The following is a 17,016-nucleotide window of genomic DNA, read 5'->3' as shown; positions in this document are numbered from 1 at the left end:
GATAACACCGCCTTATATTTCCTACAATACCCCCCAAATAAAACTTCTGTTTAGTCTCCAAGGAATGCCGCCATACATTGCCTAAATACTCAGGTAAATGGTTCTCAAGAGCTGTGAAAGTGTATATGTTCTACTCTCAGTTTGCTCCTGGGGTCCAGTTCTTAGGCTCTCCTAATAAAAGGGTGCTTTGGGCAATTATCCAGTTTGTCATCCTCTTGGAACTGGGCTACTAGTTTAAAGTGACCCTTTGGTTTTTGCATAGATTTCAGTCCCAAGACCAGAAGGTAGGAGAGGTACATTATCTGTAGCTGATTGTGTTGAACGCCGTTCGGTTCCATGGGTTCCGGATGCTGTTGTTCTGTGATTTTCTAGCACTGATCATGTGAGCAATGCTGGCCAATTACAGAGCAGGTATGGTGCATTAGAAATCCTAAGACTACCAATGGCCTGTGGATCATTTGGCAGTCTAAAGATGGCTGGGGCAATCTTGGCCAGCATATAATGGGATTCCAAAATGGTGGCACGGAATGACGGCCAACAAAAACAACTATAGGTAATGTACCCCCTCTACTCTCCAGTCCCAGGACAGATTTTGTCCCGAAACTGTAAGGTTGTTTTAATTGTCTAAAATTAGCCTGACATCAATGAATGCTGGAAAGCTCCGTCCATAATTCGAATGACTGTATATCCAATTACTGTAAAAAAGTTTCAATAAAAAAAAACATGGCACAGAAAATAGTCAAAAATCTACAATTTCTAAAATTAAACTGCACGTGAGAACGAGTCAATTATGATCCAAGTCACATGTCTGCAAAAATGAAACTCTAAGTGGGGTTTCACACGAATAGATTTTAATTGCAGAAGCCGTGATCAACACCTGCGCTGAAGATCTGCAGTAAATTGTGGGCACTGAAGGGCATGTATTTTTGATTTTTCGTTCACACTCGAGGGTACGAATTGCGTATTCTGCGAGAAGAAGACAAATCTTAGCATGCTCTATTTTAGCACGGATTCTGCTAGACAGATATTTATCCAGCCTTTATTTGAACACTTCCATTGAAGGAGAACTCACCACCTCCCGTGGTAACCTGATCCACTCATTGATCACCCTCACTGTCTAATAACTATCTGTGCCTCCTCCCTTTCAGTTTCATCCTATTGCTTCTAGTCTTTCCTTGCACAGATGAGAATAGGGCTGATCCCTCTGCACTGCGATAGCCCTTCAGATATTTGTAGACAGCTATTAAAAGGGTTGTCCCGTGAAATCAAGTGGGGTTATACACTTCTGTATGGCCATATTAATGCACTTTGTAATATACATCGTGCATTAAATATGAGCCATACAGAAGTTATACACTTACCCCCTCCGGTGCTGGCGTCCTCGTCTCCATGTCGCCGACTAACGCTGTCTTCTCCTTCCATTAGACGCGCTTGCGCTGTGCGGTCTTCTGCTCTGTTCAATGGAGACAGCGTTAGTCGGCGCCATGGAGACGAGGACGCCAGCACCGGAGGGGGTAAGTATATAACTTCTGTATGGCTCATATTTAATGCACAATGTATATTACAAAGTGCATTAAAGGGGTTGTCTCGCGGCAGCAAGTGGGTCTATACACTTCTGTATGGCCATATTAATGTACTTTGTAATGTACATTGTGCATTAAATATGAGCCATACAGAAGTTATTCACTTACCTGCTCCGTTGCTAGCGTCCTCGTCTCCATGGCTCCGACTAATTTCGCTTTCTTCTGGCGTTTTTAGACGCGCTTGCGCTGTGCGGTCTTCTTCCTGGTGAATGGGGCCGCTCGTGCCGGAGAGCTGGTCCTCATAGTTCCGCCCCGTCACGTGTGCCGATTCCAGCCAATCAGGAGGCTGGAATCGGCAATGGACCGCACAGAGCCCACGGTGCACCATGGGAGAAGACCCGCGGTGCATCGTGGGTGAAGATCCCGGCGGCCATCTTGGTGAAGGAATAAGAAGGAAGACGTCGCAGAGCGGGGATTCGGGTAAGTAATAAATTTTTTTTTTTTTAACACATCCTTTGGGGTTGTCCTGCGCCGAACGGGGGGCCTATGAAAAAAAAAAAACCCGTTTCGGCGCGAGACAACCCCTTTAATATGGCCATACAGAAGTGTATAACCCCACTTGATTTCACAGGACAACCCCTTTAAGTCTTGTCTCAGCCTTCTCTTCTGCAAGCTAAACAATCCCAGATCCTTTAACCGTTCCTCATAGGACATGATTTGCAGACCGCTCACCATCTTGGTAACGCTTCTCTGAACTTGCTCCAGTTTGTCTATGTCTTTTTTAAAGTGGGGTGCCCAGAACTGGACACAGTATTCCAGATTAGGTCTGACTAAGGAAGAGTAGAGGGGGATAATGACCTCCCGTGATCTAGATTCCATGCTTCTCTTAATACATCCCAGAATTGTGTTTGCCTTTTTGACTGCGGCATCACATTGTTGACTCATGTTCAGTCTATGAGCTATTTGTATACCCAAGTCTTTTTCACATGTGCTGCTGCTTAGCCCAATTCCTCCCATTCTGTATGTGCTTTTTTCATTTTTCTTGCCCATATGTGGGACTTTGCATTTCTTCGTGTTAAATACCATTCTGTTAGTCGCCGCCCACTGTTCGAGCTTTTCTAGATCTTTTTGAATACTCTTTCTCTCGTCCCTAGTGTTAGCTATCCCTCCTAGCTTTGTGTCGTCAGCAAATTTGATCAGTTTTCTATCAATTCTCTCCTCTAAATCATTTATAAAAATGTTGAACAACACTGGGCCGAGGACAGAGCCTTGTGGTACCACACTTGATACATTCTTCCACTTGGATGTGCAGCCATTTATGACCACTCTCTGAGTACGATCACTTAGCCAGTTGTGAATCCACCTAACAGTTGCCTTGTCAATCCCACATTTGGTCATTTTTTTTTAATAAGTATGCTTTGAGATACTTTGTCAAATGCTTCACAAAAGCCAAGATATACTATATCCACCGCACTTCCCTGATCAACTCAGTCGGTGATTCTGTCATAGAAGGAAATTGACTTCGTCTGGCATGACTTGTTTGTTACAAACTCATGCTGGCTCTGGTTAATTACTCCATTTTCATCCAAGTACTTGCATACATGCTGTTTAATAATTTGTTCAATGATCTTTCCCGGTATAGAAGTCAGGCTCACAGGCCTGTAGTTTCCTGGATCCACCTTCTTCCCTTTTTTGAAGACAACATTTGCTCTTTTCCAATCTTCTGGGACTTCTCCTGTTCTCCAGGAATTTTCAAATATTATGGCAAGTGGTTCAGCAATTACCTCCGCTGCTTCCTTTAGTATCCTATGATGTAATTCATCTGGACCTTGAGACTTGAATTCATTTAAGTTAGCTAACTGTTCCCTCACCATCTCTCTGCTTACAGATAGCCTGCATTATTTTATTCCCCCAATAGCACAGGGAGGATCAGTTGATGTTCCATCTACTTTCTGAGAGAAAACAGATATAAAATATGAATTTAAAAGTTCGTCCTTCTCAACATCATTCTTAACCAATTCCCCATTTTCATCTTGTAAGCATCCAATAGCATCTTAGACTTTTCTTTTGCTTTTGACATACCCCCCAAATCCTTTTTTATTGCTTTTGGCCTCTGTTGCAAGCCTCAATTCATTATTAGCTTTAGCTTTTCTGACACTTGCCTTACAGTTTCTGCAGACGGCATTATATTCTTCTTTAGATATTTCCCCCTCTTTCCATTTGATAAACATATTTTTCTTAGTTTTTAACATGTGCGCAAGTTGTGTGTTCATCCATCCTGGTCTCTTTAAATGCTTCCCATTCTTCCTTCTTTTAGGGATTGTAAATATTGTGCTTTGAGAATCTCATTTTGCAATATTTCCCAACCTTCTTGGACATTTCTGCCCTTAGGAACATCCAGCCATTGGATTCTTCCTACCCTTTTTCTGAGTTCATTAAAATCTGCCCTTCTGAAATCTAACCTTGAAGTCTGAGTTTTCTCAGATCTTACTCCCCTTTTTATCTTGAGAAAGACCCATGCATAGGGTCGATACGTAGCTGCTGCTTGCCTCACCTGTGATGTTATGCACTGAATAAAGAAGCAATCTTTTAACGGATGCTGCCTGGATGACTTCTATCTCAAAATTCAAGGATATTATGATCGCTGCCTCCTAAGGTCCCAGCCACCCTTACTTCCTCAACCATTCCCTCCCTGTTGGTAAGAATTAGGTCCAAGATAGCAGATCCCCTTGTTTTCTCTTCTACCTTTTGGAAGATAAAGTTGTCAGCGAGAGCGGATAAGAATGTGTTGTGGGTCCATTACTTTTACCTGAGAGATTCCCAACAAATGTCTGATAGGTAAAATCTCCCATGATCACTATGTTGGGCTTATTTGAGAGGTTGGCCATCTGATGTAGAAAGAGTTCATCCATATCTTCTGCTTGCCCAGGTGGCCTATAGTAAATGCCTACAATGGTGTCCTTTCTGTTGTGCTCTCCTTGTATTCTTACCCAAACTGTTCCTACAGAACTCCTATGGTCTGAAGCTTGAATCTCGGTGGAGATGAATGTTTTCCTAAGATACAACGCAATCCCTCCTCCCCTTTAATTAGGTCTGTTTCTTATAAATAAGTTGTATCATTCAAGCTTTGTATCCCAATCATGTGTATCATTCCACCAAGTTTCCGTGATGCCTATGACATCATATTTCTCCTCCTGTGTGAGGAGCTCCAATTCTCCTTGTTTGTTTCACATGCTTTGTGCATTTGTGTAAAAACATGTTAGTTTGTGATCGGTGTCTCTTGCTCCTCTACTTTCCTTCTGGATTTTTGTCTTTGCTCTTTCTTTCCACTTCTAATAGCGAGGTTCTGAAATGTATTAATTAGCTGTATATTTTTACCTTTCACTTTCCTTCCCATATTGTTCTGGTTTAAAACTCTTCTAATGAGTGAAGCAAGGCGCCCACCAAATATATGCTTACCTGTTTTTGTAAGGTGCAACCCGTCTATAGCGATACTTGCTCCTGTGTAACAATATCACTGGGATGCGGGTTCGCCCCAATGGGCCTTTAGGAGGAGCTACTTATCACATTTTAGAGACAGATTTTGCAAGGCAGTCTTTGTCAGAAGTGTGAAAGAGCTGATAAGACGGCTCCACCATACACCGATAACAGACACTGACTATAGACCTGTAGGTAAAGTCCCCTGGTGCAAGCACCAAGTCAAGACTGACTTCTAGGATGATGTCACATTGTGATGTTTTTTTGGCAGACTGTTTTTGCGGGGTGGTTTACCATTGCCTTCCCCCGTCATCTTTACCCCCCAGCAAGCTGGGTACTCCTTTTACCGACCTCAGAAGGATTAGAGGCTGAGTGAACCTTGAATCTGCAACCTTCAGGCCATGAACGAGAGCTTAGGACTGCATTTCTGCTGCCTTAACATCCTGCCACACATGTAATAGCTGTCAGATGTTCTGTACAGAAAAGTTTAGAAGCAATTTAAAAAATAAGCAAAACTGCCTGATTCAGCCTATGACAAAGTGTTTTAAAATGACCTGTAAAACATCTGTGTAGTCTTACAGTCAACCCCTGAACAACCAAGCATCATGAACCGAGACTCTCTGCTCACTATAAGCTACACTCCATAAACTATTGTAGAGCGAGTTCCTTTAGTTCTCTCAGACACGCGAAGTGTGACTGCAAACAGCAGGGTTCCTCCTTGTGTAATTTAATGACCCTGCCGAGTTCTTGTATCTAACATGATTTCTTAGAGTGAGCAGTAGATCAGAACGGTGGTCTTTTAAGTAATAAGCTTGGAGACCTTAGAAGTAGGTTATGCAGGAACAACATGGGAGCTTGTATAAGGTGATGCTTTGCCTCACATAGCCTGCATGGCCCCAGTACAGTTACCGAGACCCAATTATGGTAAGCAGAACCTTCACATTGTGAACCAGGCAATAAAACTAAACTTCTGACATACCCTTGCAAATTCATATGTCCATCAACTTATAATATTAGAATATTTAGAATATTTCAATATCATATTAGTAGTGCGCCCCCTCATCATAGCATTGACTACAGGATACAATTTCCGGCTTTCTTCTCTGGTCCTTGACAGTATAAGCTGAACTCTTTACACTTTTCTATTTCCCATGTAGCTCAGCTAGACTGCTAGGAGGGCGTCTTTTTTTGCCCTACCACAAGAAAATTAAACCATACTGTAACAGTGTCCTCCAGGGGGTGGGAGCGGCAATGACACACTGGGCTCAAAAGTGCATAAAAACGTACTTCAGTCTTTATTTTAATTTATGCTTCCAGGCAACAAAACAGCAACACAAAAGTCTATGCAATATAACATATGCAATGCTACACCATGCAGGGTGCTTTGAGGTTTCTCCAGGTCCTGCTGTGAAGTGGTATTCCCTCCTCAGGCTGTCAGACACTGACTCCTTGGGAGCTGCAGCCTTTTATGCCCCAGTAACGCGGTCAGTGCCTACAGCTGAACTTCCTAAGGACTAGGGTGAAGTTGTGGACTGGACCGCCACCCTGTCCAGACTAAGAGCCTGGGAGGGATATATACTCCATCCACAACTTCACCCTTTAACTGCCTACAATACCCATCAACACATTCGGGTAAACCTAACCCGCTCAATGACGCACAGCCACACCCTTATATTGGGTAAGTAGGGGTTGGCCCCAAATTTAATAAAGCAATCAAACTTTACAAAACTTTTAACCATAACTAATAAGACTGTGCCAGCGCTGATGATCCTTCTTCCACATTCACCATCTGAATGAGCATCCTGCTGGTATACAGCATGCTTGAAGATCGGTTAACCCCTTAACGACCGGGCCATAGTGTTTTTACGTCCTGCAGCTGCAGGACGTGTATGGAGGGAGGTAGCGCCGCTATCTCCCTCCATACAGCGTGGGCGTCAGCTGTTTATTACAGCTGACACCCGCGGGCAATAGCCGCGCTCGGCCGAACGCGGCTATTAACCCTTTAAATGCCGCTGTCAATTCTGACAGCGGCATTTAAATCCCCCGAACGCTGTTTGGGGGTCCCGCACGGCCCCCCCCGCGGTGAGATCGGGGGATCCGTGCAGGTGCCATGGCAGCCGGGGGCCTAATGAATGGCCCCAGGGCTGCCTTAGCAGACTGCCTATCAAGCCATCCACACAGGGTCGCTTCATAGACTGCCTGTAAAAAAGCAGTATGACGTAATGCTATAGCATTACGTCATACTGCAGGAGCGATCAAAGCATCGCATGCTAAAGTCCCCCAGGGGGACTTCAAAGTAAAGTAAAAAAAAAGATCAATAAAGTTTTTTAAATTGTAAAAAAAAAAAAGTTATAAAAGTTTAAATCACCCCCCTTTTGCCATATCTATTATTAAAAAATCTAAATCATAAAATAAAAATATGTATTTGGTATCGCCGCGTCCGTAAAAGTCCGATCTATCAAAATAGTGCATTATTTTTTCTGCACGGTGAACGTCGTCCGAAAAAAAAAATAAAGAACACCAGAAATGCATTTTTTTAGTTACCCTGTCTCCCAGAAAAAACACAATCAAAAAGTCGTATGTATTCCAAATTGATACTATCGGAAACTACAGGACATCCCGCAAAAAATGAGCCCTTGCTCAACTACGTCGACGGAAAAATAAAAAAGTTATCGCGCGCACAAAATGACCGCAGAAAATAATTGAAAAAAATGTAATATCTTAAAAAAAAAATACAAGTACTACAGCAAAAAAAATACTATACAAGTTTGGTATCGTAGTAATCGTACTGACCCATAGAATGAAAATATCAGGTCGTTTTTGTTGCAGTTTGTGCATCGTAGAAACAGGACGCACCGAAAGATGGCGGAATGTCGTTTTTTTCCCCATTTCTCTCTGCTAAGAATTTTTAAAAAGTTTTTCAGTACATTATATGGTACAATAAATAGTGCCATTGAAAAATACAACTCGTCCCGCAAAAAACAAGCCCTCATACAGCGACGTCGATGGATAAATAAAGGAGCTACGATATTTTAAAAGGGAGTAGGAAAAAACAAAAATGGAAAAAAGCAAAAAAGCAAGGTCACTACGGGGTTAAACTCTTCTCATCTGTGCCACAGACCCATCAAGGAGGAAGCAGGGTACCCCTTACTCTACATTGTGACCGCTCCCACAAGCAATAAGTATGGCATGTTCTAAACCACCCCACAGGCCTTCTAAGAAAATGTCTAATCCAATGGAATTCAAGTGGATGTCATCCCTCAGCACCAGATCTCTGTTGTCACCTTCCAATTTTTGATGGCTAACTGCTACCCCAGTAAACAAAGCACAATTTGCTATCTGCACATTCAACTGCTTTCTCCCTTTTTGGATGACTAAGAGGTGGAGGATCTCCTTGATCTCCAATGGCATGGTTCGTGTTGCCATTTTCTCTCCACCCTGCCTTTTCTTATCAGTGGTAATGATGACTAAGTTTTCGCTTGCAGTGAAGTGAATCCCCTGCAGATGACAATCCTTAATAACCATGACGGGGTGGCTCCACAGCCGACCTGTTCCCCCTAACCTCCCCTCTGGGCACAAGCTGATGGGCCTTGTACGTGCTAGCCCCATGTTTGGAACCCCTGCAAGACGTGGAAATCAGTGGTTGAGCGCCCACCTGGACATGAGCATAAAGGGAGCTCTGCAGGCCCTGCTGACCCCAGGTTTGCAGCAATTCATGCCACATGACAACAGCAAACTCCCTACTCCCCCTCTGCAACATGAGATTCCTTGTGAATGTAGGGAAAAGCCCAAAGGACAGAGAACCTGGGTGGAATGCTCTGTGTTAGAGACACGTATGGCGTAATTCCACTCGCCAAAGCAGCACATCGGGTGCCGTGCAGACAGCAGCCTGAACCCAATGCTGAGGCATGGCCTGAGCTGCGCATTGGAACAGCACCGACTTCTGCCAGCATGATGCGCCCTGTGCACCCGTAGCTGGAACTGCAAGGCTAAAAGTGCGATGACAGTGAGGCCCCCCCTCACACAGGGCGTTTTATACAGCGTTTAGAGCTGCCTTTTCAGCCCAGCGCTAAACGCTGTACAGCACTCCCATTCATTTCAATGGGGCTGCTCACACAGGACTGAAAACGCAGCGCCTTGCAACGCTGCGCTATGTCAGAGATGCAAGTTTTATTTTTGGGAGTTTTCAGCCCTGCGTCACCCATTGAAATGAATGGGCAGCGGTTTCAGCACTGCTGAAAACGCGGCAACACTTGGTGCCGCGTTTTTGGCAGCGTTAACCGCTCGCTGATTATCGGGGTGAGGGCTAGCAATAGAAGCCCTACCCCGAAAATCAGTCCCAGCTAGGTAGAGAAAAAAAAAAAGCAATACTCACCTAGCCGCTGCAGTCCGGGTCATGGCCACTGGTCTCTGCCCCTGATTCGGGCTTCCTCTAAACTCACAAGTCTATTGCTGTAGGCCAGGTTTGAGAACCCCCCCTCCGGCAATAGAGTGCTGTGATTGGTTATCGGCACGCTTGATGTCCAATCACAGCCCTTCATTGACTGTCTCAGCCAATCAGCGCCGGCAAGCTCTGATTGGCTGAGAGGCGGGGTTCTCAAACTTGGCCTATGGCAATAGACTTGTTAGTGCAGAGGAAGCCCGAATCAGCGGCAGAGACCAGCGTCCGCGACCCGAAAAGTTAGCAGTAATAAAACAAGAGAGAAAAGAGAAGAAAAAGAAAAAGAAAGGAAAGAAAAACAATAAACAGGGTAGAATTTTCAGTTGTATGCATGGAAAAGTCAACATCTCATCGTACATCATTCAGAAAGGAGGGAACTGATATCAATAGCTCCATCTCTTAATGTGTTATAAGTTGTTTGAAATATATGGGTGTAGAACTACTCAAGTGCCATTCTTTATTCTTCTGATGCGTAACTGATTCGTCTTCCGCCTATAATCTCACAAAATAGTGTAGGTGGGGCGGAGCCTGCCGCGGAGCAAGATGGCCACTTAAGCCCGGAGCTCCCTCTGTACGGCGCCCTCGGAGGTCTCACTGCACTGCTCACAGCCGCAGACAATGAGGAGAACTGTAAAGGATAAGGTCGGAGAACAACCCTGCACCCCCAAACCCTCTAAAAATCAAGCAGGCATGCAGCGCTACCTGAAGGAGCGCGGCTCCCGCTCCCTGCACCCGTCCTCCAAGATGGCGCCGGTGCTGGAAGCTGCTGCTCCATACAGTAAGGCTGGGGAGGGAGAGCAGGGATTTATGAGGGAGCTTATTGCAAATGCTCTTAATCCCATAATACCTGACCTCACTGAAATTAAAGAGGATATCAAGCACATGGGGCGCAGAGTGGAGGAGCTGGAGTCTGTGTCGGCTTCTATCACCTCACATGCTGTCGCTATGGAGAAAATCTTAAAAGACCACCATGATAACATAAATCGAGCTCTCATTGTCCAAGAGGACCTTGAAAACCGCAATAGGCGCTGTAATCTGAGGTTCAAGGGCCTTCCGGAGTCCTGGGCTACTGAGTCGCTTGCTAAAGTAGCCATGGAAATTTTTCAGCGGCTACTAGGAGCAGAGAGAGCCGCCTCGATAACAATAGAAAGAATACACAGGGCTCTTAGACCGAGACCTGCACCCACTGAGCCCCCCCCCCCGTGACGTCATATGCAAGTTGCTCTCTTTTCAGGACACATCCATTATTCTAAAAACAGCAAGAACCTGCAAAGAACTTAAATACGGGGAAGCTGCCTTCCAGATTTTTCAGGATCTCTCTCCTGCTACCCTGGCGAAGCGCCGCCTATTTCGCCCTCTGCTAGAGGCATTGAGAGCAAAGAACATTCGCTACACCTGGCTATTTCCCTTTGGCATTAGCATATTCTGCAAGGGTAGAAGGCTGATGGTACGATCCCCGAGGATTTGCATAGCTGCTGGGAACATCTGGAGATGGACCCCATAGATCTGCCCTGCTGGATGCCTCTTCCTGAATTTCCAAAACTCTCCAAGCTAACACTACCAGAGCCATGGCATGTGGCCAGCAATCTCAAGTCGCCAAAAGCAAAAAAGAAAAAGTCAAAAGAGCCCAATGCTAATTTGGACACTTGATAACACAGTAGTGCTTGTACTCCCCTTCGGAACCCATGGGACTAATTCCAAAATGGTTCCCGGAAAGTATAGAAGGAATCTCCTAGAGGACACATCCTCCTCCTGTTTTTGGTTGGTCTCCCTTGCAGGGATCTGTTCCTCCGCCTTCACCGACCGTCATGGTGATGGGCGTTGCGACTTTATGTTCTCATAATGTTTGTTGCTTTGAAGTAATTATATGCCATGTTATATTTATACTTACTAAGAGCTTCTCTCCTAAAGGCTGGGACATGTGTAGATTTATGCTATAAGTTTTTAATTCATAGACCCGGTGGGCGCCTGACAGATCAGGCTGATTTCATAGTTGTCTGCCCCTCAGTGTTGGAGGACTAGACAACTCGCCCCCCCCCCCCCCTCGAGGTCCGATTGGTCCGAGTGTGAGCCCAGGACTTGCTGACACGAGAGTTGTCTCCACAAGACATTTACGTATCCTCGTTTGATACACATTTGCTGTTACTTATTCTTGTTTTGCCCCTCTTGCCTCTACCCTTCCCTCCTTTTCCCCTCCCCTTCTTCCACCCCCTCTGCCCCACTGTCTCGGCACACCTTCAATTTCCAGGATCTGCAGATCAGTTGAAGTCGTCGGTGTCTAACGCTTTTCTTATTACTCTCTCCTCTTGCGCTTGAATAGTGAGAGAGACCAGGTCAGTTTTCCTACAGTGACATCGTGGATGAGCTAATCCCAATCACCACACTCAATGTAAATGGCCTGAATTCCCCATCTAAGAGACATCACATCGCAGTGCTTCTGAAAAGGTACGGATCAAAAGTTGTTTTCTTGCAGGAGACCCACTACAGGGGAGATAGATGCTTGTCCTTGCCGGGCAAACAGTTCCCCCTCGCATATCACAACTCACACCCCTCGTCTGCCTCGAAGGGGGTAACCATCTTGCTTCACAAATCTCTCACCTTTACTTGTGAGGGGCGCTACTTAGACGAGGAAGGCAGGGCTCTATTTCTAAAAGGCATTCTTAACAACAACAAAATTACCCTGGCAAATATTTATGCCCCCAACACTAACCAGATACCCTGGTTGGTGAAGCAAATAGAAGCTTTAAAGCATTTTGCCAGTGGCCAGATAATATTAGGAGATTTTAACCTCACGTTGTGTCCTTTACTAGACTCCTCTGAGGGAAAATCCCAGATATCCCAAAGAAAGCTTAATAAACTGATGCGCTCCTTGTCAGAGGTTAATGTAGTGGACGGCTGGAGAAGCTTAAATACAAATACTCAAGATTACACATTTTTCTCAGGGGTCCACTCTTCCTTTCAGCGCCTTGATTATGTCTTCATGTCCTCCTCCCTATTACAGCACATAGTACAGGCGTCTATAGACCCTATTATAATTACGGACCATGCGCCGGTCCACATAAACCTTCATTTACCCACCCCGTCTCCCAGAGAATGGCGCTGGAGACTCAATTCTTCCCTTCTAGACAATGAAGAAGAGAAAGCACAGTTGAGGACGTCATTAGAGGAATATTTCCAGCTAAACAAATCCGACGACCTATCAGTTCCACTAATTTGGGAGGCCCATAAGGCCTATGTAAGAGGTCTTCTAATTGCTGCGGGATCGAGAGCTAAAAAGAAACAGCAAAAGGAAATAGATAACAAACTTCTTCAAATTGCTAAGTTGGAGCGTGTCTCGAAGCTCTCGATCAGTAAGGCCTCTCTTAGAAAAGAACTCAAACTCATACTGGAGTCCAAATTCAACAAAAAACATTTATATTTAAAAACATATTACCTATGCTCAGGGGAACAGAGGGAGTAAATACATGTCCGCCCTTATTAAAAAAGCTAGGACCAGAAATCATATAAAGTATATTAAAACTCCGAGCGGTCAACGGGTCTCCTCTACACCTGAGATAGCTAATGAATTTCTAAGCTTCTACTCCTCCCTCTATAACCTCCGAGATCCTTTAACTCCAGAAGCCACTGTAAACGCAAAAAAACCAGATTAACCTCTTTCTTAGAGATCTTAATCTACCAAAACTGGAAGAGGAAGAGATGGACGCATTCATGACACCCATTACCGACCAAGAAATCGAAGACCTAATAAACGCTTCTCCACCCGGAAAGAGCCCAGGCCCCCATGGCCTCCCCCTTATTTATTTCAAAACATTTAAAAATACCCTCATACCTCACTTAACGGAACTTTTCAATGCATTACTACAAGGAACCCCCCTCCCGAGACAGGCACAGGAAGCTCACATTACCTTAGTGTATAAAGATAATAAAGACCCTGAATCTTGCAGCAGCTATCGTTCAATCTCCCTGATAAACTTTGACATGAAGCTCTGGGCAAAAATTCTAACGAAACGACTAGAAAAAGTTATCACTAAACTGATTAACTTTGAACAGTCGGGTTTTGTCATGGGAAGGGAGGGCAGGGACGGTTGTCTAAGGCTGCTCCACGCTGCAAGATACGCCCAAAGGAATAACATCCCCCTAGCCTTGGTGGGCACAGACGCGGAAAAAGCGTTTGACCGCATAAACTGGGTCTATATGGAGCAGGTCCTTCTGCACTTCAATATCCCACCGAAATTTGTCAAAGCGATCTTTTCTCTCTATGCCACGCCTCATGCTAGGCTTAAAATTAACAACTCTCTCTCCCCCCTGTTCAACATAAATAATGGCACAAGACAGGGCTGCCCCCTGTCCCCCACTCTCTTTATCCTCGCCCTCGAACCTTTCCTTCAAAAAATAAGATTAGACCCCTTGATACAAGGTCTGAGAGTGGGAGGTGAGACTCTCTCAGCTACTGCATACGCGGACGATATAACTTTCCTCATAACGAACCCCGAGACGGGCCTCCCCTGCCTGGTATCGCTTCTTGAGAACTTTGGTTCTATTTCAAATTTCAAAATTAACCTATCCAAATCGACAGCTTTGAACATATCTATACCATCTAACAGACTTAAATCGATTAAAAACAACTCCCCCTTTACCTGGACCGATTCGGCCATTGATTACTTGGGGATCAAAATCACCAAAAAAGCAGAAGACCTGTATGCGACTAATTTTTCTTCCTTAATAGTGAAGATTAAAAATGTACTACGATCCTACGATCTTCCCTTTATATCCTGGCTAGGAAGGAAAAATGTGTTAAAGTACATTATTCCTATTATACTTTATAAAATCAGGCTATCGCCAGTATTTATACCATCCAGTTTCTTTAAGACACTACGCACCATCTTCATAAGATATCTGTGGATGGGGAGGCGGCCAAGGCTGGCGCATTGTTTGTTAATTAGGAGGCGCTCGGACGGAGGAGTGGACCTTCCATGCCCCAAACAGTTTTATCTAGCCGCACAACTAAACCACTGGATGGAACTAACGCATCCAGTCAAGGACCCCTTGCTGCAGTCCCTTGCTAGAGGAGCCCACGGCCCTCACCTTCTAGAGGAACTGTGGTTCCCGAGGGGAAGGCATAATAAGAAACAGGGTAACAACCCTCTTACAAGAGGGAGATTCGAGACTTGGGCCGCACTGGAGGCGACCCTAGCACCAAGACCCTCCCCCTGCGCTCCCCTATCCGCCTTGCACAGGTTTATGGGCCTTTCCTTGGACCCATGCACAGCAAGAATCTGGAAGCCATTGGCAGACAAAAGGCTCCAAGATGTGGTAGATTTGACACATAAATAATACCCCCTTTCCTCATTGGAGGATCTTCTACCAAACTATCCTCTCCCTCTCCTCACCTCAGCCCATCTATTAAAAGTCATAAACGACTTTCTAAAAAAATCACAAAACCGCCAGGCCTTTGACAGCGTTTGAGACAACAATAGCTGGAGGCAACGCTCAAACCAGAAAGGTTTCCCATATACGGAAACACTTTATCTCCCCACCAGCAGATACGGGCCCTGCCTTCCTCGCCTCGTGGGAGAAGGAGCTTCACATCTCTTTATCCCCAACCGAGACCAAGCTCATTTTGAAGACCGCATTCGGTCTTTCCCCGTGCGTCACCACACAGGAATCTCATTACAAGCTTTTGGCAAGGTGGTACAGGACCCCTCAGTGGCTGTACGATCATAAACTAACTATGCAAGATTCCTATTGGAGATGCGAGGGGGCAACTGGATCCTTCCTCCATATATGGTGGGACTGCCCTGTTCTGGCCCGATTTTGGAAAGAGGTGGAGGCAGTGCTGAGGCAAATCTCCCCAGAGCTAACCCCTCTCCCCGGAGTTGGTCCTCCTTTGGAAACCGACACCTGCATTCCATCCGTTACGGAATAAATTGACCGCCCTATTGATAGATTCTGCAAAAGCCCTCATCCCCTTAATGTGGAAGCAGAAAGATCCACCTACATTAACCCAATGGAGAGATCGGGTAGATACCCTGGCGAATCTAGAGGAGCTCTCGGCCTGGTCCAGAGGGACACATGATAAATTTATAGATATGTGGACTCCTTGGTGAGCGATCGTGTGGCACACAAGCAAAGAGTGAATTTAGAGCCTCTAAGCGGTTAGGCATAATGACATTTACAAGCACATTTACTAATAGCACCGCAGCTAGTGGTTATGAGAAACCTGTCTGCGCTGGTCCTGGTTTGAGAGCCTACAGGACCTGTCTCCGATTCTCGATTCTAGATCCTCTAGGATAGCCGAGACCCCCTCCCCCCCCACACTCTCCTGCCCCGTTCTCCCTCTGTATCCCTTCTACCCTCTTCCTTCCCCCCCCCCCCCTATAGTTGATTAAGAGGTCTGTTTAGTTGAAAGCCTTGGAGAGCCAACGCTTCCCGTCCCAGTGAAGCGTCCCCCAAGCCATCGCTTGGGGTGGAGCACTGTTGTCTTTACTGCTTGGAGGCTGACTACCTTAACTAGCTTTAACCTGATCTTCATGGGACATCGGAAGAGCCTCCCTGTACCCGTAGGCTATATCAAATGTTTCAGAAAGTATTTAAAACGCAGACTGTAACCCATCTTGCACTATATATGTCTTTGTTGTGTATTATTTGATTTAAAAAATGCAATAAAATCTGATTTACAAAAAAAACCAAAATAGTGTAGGTTCGGAACGTTGGTGTAGACTATCCAGGGGTTCCAGACCTTTTCAAATTTTGTCTTGGCGTATAGCTATGAGTTTTTCGTTCAAAAGGGTTTTACTTATGCGGGTTATAAGGTGTTCAAATGCGAGTGTTGGTTTCCGCCACTGCTGTGCTATTGAGATTCATGCTGCCATTGTAATATATTGTAGTAATTTGAAGGGGGCGTTGCGCATCCCGGTGGGTTTATTTCCTAGCAGTAGAACAAAGGAGTCAAGTCTGAGGCTTGTCCCAGTCACAGAGGCTATCAGTTGGGAGACCCTTCTCCAAAAAGCTTGTGCTAATGGGCATGACCACCAGATGTGGTGCTGAGAGCCCACGTCATTGCATTCTTGGAAACATAGATTGGAGATTTCCGGGTAGATGGCATTTAGCCTCTCAGGTACTAGATAAGCTCGATGGAAGACTTTTATGGACGTCTCTGTCAAAGAGACTTGCCAGCTATTTTTGCTTATGGTCTCACAGCAGTGGTGCCAACGGTCTAGTGACAGGGGGGAGGGTAAGTCGGACTCCCATTGTAGCATAAAAAGGTGTTTGGAATCCTGCAGTGTTTTGTTCAGCATATTGTAGAAATGGGAAAGCATGCCTGGGTGTGTGGGGCAGAATTTGCATATGGCTTCCATTGTGCAGTAAAAGCAAAAAAACTGTAGAACTGCGCTGCTTTGCTTATAAGAGACCGTTTGAAGATCTCAAAAAAAGGTCAGTCTCAAATTAGAGACAAAAGAATTTATTTATACATACAATAAAAGAGGTCAGAGCCTCATAAAGTGACAACAACACCTGAAAAATCCTTGCGACACGTTTCGGCGTATTGTACGCCTTTCTCAAGCATCTTGATAA

General features: G+C 45.1%; 1 protein-coding gene across 1 annotated transcript in view; it reads right to left on the bottom strand.

Annotated features, from left to right (window-relative positions):
* Positions 1 to 17,016, bottom strand: part of PTH2R (parathyroid hormone 2 receptor) — a 314,768-nt gene that overhangs the window by 17,765 nt on the left and 279,987 nt on the right. The window lies entirely within an intron of this gene.

This window comes from Eleutherodactylus coqui, chromosome 8, assembly GCF_035609145.1.
Source record: "Eleutherodactylus coqui strain aEleCoq1 chromosome 8, aEleCoq1.hap1, whole genome shotgun sequence".
In the NCBI taxonomy this organism is placed as follows: domain Eukaryota; kingdom Metazoa; phylum Chordata; class Amphibia; order Anura; family Eleutherodactylidae; genus Eleutherodactylus; species Eleutherodactylus coqui.
The sequence above is the reverse complement of the archived record's forward strand: the minus strand, read 5'-3'. Positions and strand labels throughout refer to the sequence as shown.